Below are 4,607 nucleotides of genomic sequence, written 5' to 3'. Positions count from 1 at the left end.
TCTCTCCCGCATGAACTCTCATGTGAATCTCGAGACTCTGTTTGTCAAAATCTTTCCACACTCAGTGCAGGTGAAAGATTTCTCATCTTTTATTTTCTTTAAATCTTTCTGTTTGGTTTGAGAGTGACTCAAATGTTTTTCTCCAGTTTTGACATTGTTTATCCTCCTCTTCATTCAGTTCTTCATTCTCTTGATTTTTACAGTCAACTCTGAAATTAAAGTAAAATGTTTAATGTTCAGTAAATCACAGAGACTTTCCATGAATGAGGTACATTGATCTTCCTCTTACTATGTTTTAAACATTATAGGCACAAATCGTCTCGTTTACGTATGTAACCCTCGTTCCCTGACGGAGGGAACAGAGACGTCACGTTGGTGACCGACGAATTTGGATCTCGCTTAGAGAGACCAATCCACTGTGAGTGCAAACCAAACGAGCCATTGCACATTGGCATGCAATGATTGCATCCAGCTGCCGCCAATCACAGCGTGAGCACAAAAAGGCAGCCGGTGCAACGCATAACAGGTTTTAGCTGAGGAGCCGAGCTGGTGACCCGTCCGCTCAGCGGTGGTACAGCAGCCGTGGCGACGGGACGGGATGTCTCCGTTCCCTCCTTCAGGGAACGAGGGTTACATACGTAACCGAGACGTTCCTTTCAGTCGGTCACTCCGAGTCACGTCGGTGACTGACGAATTGGGATCCCTACCAAAACGCCATGGATGCTACCCCTTTCCAGTGTCCTGTGCGAGCCGTCTGCACCCCTTTGTGGTGTAGGATTCCCCTTCTGCCGGCCTCCGTAGCAGACAAAGAGCTGGTCTGAGGTCCTAAAGCTCTATGTCCAATCTACGCAGCACCTCAATGCTCTGAACTGGACAAAGCAAAGCTAGGGCTGGCAACGCATACCAGGTTTTAGCTGAGGAGCCGAGCTGGTGACCCGTCCGCTCAGCGGTGGTACAGCAGCCGTGGCGACGGGACGTCTCCGTTCCCTCCTTCAGGGAACGAGGGTTACATACGTAACAGAGACGTTCCTTTCAGTCGGTCACTCCGAGTCACGTCGGTGACTGACGAATTGGGATCCCTACCAAAACGCCATGGATGCTACCCCTTTCCAGTGTCCTGTGCGAGCCGTCTGCACCCCTTTGTGGTGTAGGATTCCCCTTCTGCCGGCCTCCGTAGCAGACAAAGAGCTGGTCTGAGGTCCTAAAGCTCTATGTCCAATCTACGCAGCACCTCAATGCTCTGAACTGGACAAAGCAAAGCTAGGGCTGAGTCTGCCTCCTCCGGGGGCAGCACTTGCAGGTTCACTACCTGATCCCTGAAGGGGGTAGTAGGAACCTTGGGCACGTAGCCGGGCCGGGGCCTCAGGATTACCTGGGAGTCAGCTGGCCCAAATTCTAGGCCCGAATCATCAACCGAAATGCGTGCAGGTCCCCTACCCTCTTGATGGAGGCCAGTGCAAGCAGGAGCAGAGTTTTCATTGAAAGAAACTTTAGCTCGACTGGCTGCAAAAGCTCAAATGGGCCCTGCTGTAGTGCTTTGAGCACTAGAGACAGGTCCCAAGAGGGTATAGATGAGGGCCAGGGAGGATTTAACCTTCTCGCCCCCCTAAAGAACCTGATGACCAGATCATGCTTCCCTACCAACTTCCCTTCCACGGGGTCATGGTTCGCAGCAATTGCAGTGACATAGACCTTAAGGGTGAAGGGAGACAGCCTTCGCTCCAAACCTTGCTGCAAAAAGGAAAGCACGACCCTGATCGGGGATCTCCAGGGGTCTTCTTGGTGAGAAGAACACTCGACGAACAGGTTCCACTTCAAGGTATAAGCGTGTCTCGTAGACGGTGCTCTCGCCGATGTGATGGTGTCAACTACCTCTTGGGGTAGGTCACCTAGAACCTCCACGTCCCATCCAGGGACCAGACATGAAGCTTCTAGAGGTCTGGATGTGGGTGCCACAGGGTGCCCTGTCTCTGAGTCAGTAGATCCTTCCTCAGAGGAATCTGCCAGGGAGGGGCTGTCACAAGGAGCATTAATTCGGGCAACCAGGTCCGAGTGGGTCAATACAGCGCCACAAGCAGGACCTGCTCCTTGTCCTCCCTGACCTTGCACAGCATCTATGCGAGAAGGCTCACTGGGGGAAAAGCATACTTGCGCAGGCCCCGCGGCCAACTGTGTGCCAGTGCGTCCGTGCCAAGTGTTCCCTTGATCAGGGAGTAGGACAACTGGCAGTGAGAGGTTTCTGGAGAGGCAGACAGGTTTACCTGAGCGGCTCCGAAACAGCTGGACTGTCTGGGGATGGAGTCTCCATTCTCCCAGGTGCGTAGCTCGTGACAGCTTGTGGGCCGTATGGTTGAGCAGACGCGGAAAGTGAATGGCATGAAGTGACCTCAGACCCTTCTGACTCCAAAGGTGGAGGTGGCGGGTGAGTTGCGACATGTGACGGGAGCACAGACCACCTTGTCGGTTGATGTACGCAACGGTCGCCGTGTTGTCCATTTGGACCAGCACGTGCTTGCCTCATAAACGCCCTTTCAGACGGTTCAAGGCAAGGCACACCGCTAACAACTCCAGGCAATTGATATGCCAGTGTAGTTGGGGGCCCGTCCACACCCCAGACACTGCGTGCCCATTGTACGTGGCCCCCCAGCCGGTGGTGGAGGCATCCATGTAAACCACAGCATGCCTGGATACCTGTTCTAGGGGCACTCCTGCCCGGAGGAACACAAGGTCTGACCATGGGGTGAAGGTTTGGCGACAGGCCGGTGTAACTTGGACCCGGTGAGTGCCGTGTTGCCACGCCCATCTCGGGACTCGGCCATGAAGCCAATGCTGAAGTGGTCTCATATGAAGCAGCCCCAGTGGTGTAACTGCCGCTGCAGCTGCTAAATGCCCCAGGAGCCTCTGAAATAGTTTCAGTGTGACCGCTGTCCTATCCTTGAATGAATTCAAGCAGTACAGCACTGACCGCGCACGTTCCTCTGTGAGGCATGCTGTCTGTTTGACCGAATCCAACTCCATACTGAGAAAAGAGATCCTCTCCCAGGAGATTTTTCTCTTTTCCCAGTTGACCTGAAAGCCCAAACAGCTGAGGTGCGAAAGCACCAAGTCCCTGTGAGCACACAACTGATGCTGAGACTGAGCTAGTATGAGCCAGTCGTTGAGGTAGTTGGGAATGCAAACGCCCTGTTCTCTCAGGGGAACAAGGGCTGCATTCGCAACTTACGTGAAGACAGGGACAGCCTGGAGAGCAGGACTTTGTATTGATATGCTTGTCCTTCGAACGCGAACCGCAGAAATGGTCTGTGGCACGGAAGGATCGACACATGAAAGTACGCATCCTTCAGGTCGATCGCTGCAAACCAATCTTGGGGACAGATGCACCCGAAGATGCGTTTCTGTTTCAACATCTTGAACGGAAACCGGCGAAGGGCCCGGTTCAAGACACGCAGATCAAAGATTGGTCATAACTCACCGCCTTTCTTGGGTGCAATGAATTAAGGGCTGTAAAGCGGAACCAGCGGAACCACCGCCGTACCCGCAGTGGGGCAGCGAGGTGGAATGCAGGGACCCAACTCGGGCGGCTTGTGAGTGTACCGAAGAGGGGTCTGAGTGTGCAGTGCAATGCTTACCTGGTTAGACAGTTTGGCAGAGGTTACGTGAGTAGGGCCTTTGTTGACGCTCTCGAACCGCCCGCCGCTGCTGCCTGCTGGCGATGGAGGAGGATGAGTGTGGTCCGGTGCTGGTCCGTCCGCGACTCTCCGTGCCCTCCTGGGACCCAGGGACAGAGAAAACCACTCTCTCGTCCAGATTTTCCAGATTCTCCTCCCGGCCCTCCTCTGAAGGAGGGAGAGGTGCCTTCATCATCCCCCAAAGAGCAGCTTCCTCCCTCTCTGGGTCGTCCGTCCCGGGGCCTCTTGCTCTTTTGCGCACTGCCAGGTTTGACGGGGGCCTGGTCGGGTGGGGCGGCCTGCCTACGCCCAGCTCCACGGTGCCGCTTGCTGGAGGCTGCTGCGGATGCGGGAGCAGGGGCGGATGCAGGGTGCCGCCCTCGTCGATGAGCAGGCTGGCAGGCAGCTGCTGCCTCCACCCGTCTGCCGGCTTCTGTGCAGACGAGAGTTGCTGGGCCAAGCTCTCGACTACGTTGCTGAAGAGGCCGGTCTGGGACACAGGGGCATTAAAGAACTGAACTTTGTCTGCCTGGACCACAAATGTGGACATCGCACGACCCAGAGAACTTGCGGTGACCTTCGTCGCTCGGAGCGTGAGGTCGGTAGCGGTTCAGAGCTCTTTCAGAACTTCCAGGTCATGACCACCCTTGTGCAGGTCCCTCAGTGCCTTGGCCTGATGAACCTGCAGTTACGCCATAGCGTGTAAGGCGGAGCATCGCCGGACAGGCCAGACGAGTACCTACAGACCCGGGAGGCGGTATTAGGACACAACTGCATCGCAACCGACCACTCCACCGGGGGGACCCCTGTATCCCCCTTAGCTGCACCACCGTCAAGGGTGGTGAGGGAGGAAGAACCAGCAGGTCGGTTTCCAGCAGTAAAAGGTACCGTCCATGACCAGGTGAGCTCCTCATGCACCTCCGGGAAGAAAGGCACCGA

Source organism: Sinocyclocheilus grahami, unplaced genomic scaffold, assembly GCF_001515645.1.
Source record: "Sinocyclocheilus grahami isolate Dianchi unplaced genomic scaffold, SAMN03320097.WGS_v1.1 scaffold2703.1, whole genome shotgun sequence".
In the NCBI taxonomy this organism is placed as follows: Eukaryota; Metazoa; Chordata; class Actinopteri; order Cypriniformes; family Cyprinidae; genus Sinocyclocheilus; species Sinocyclocheilus grahami.
Note: the sequence above shows the minus strand (reverse complement) of the source record.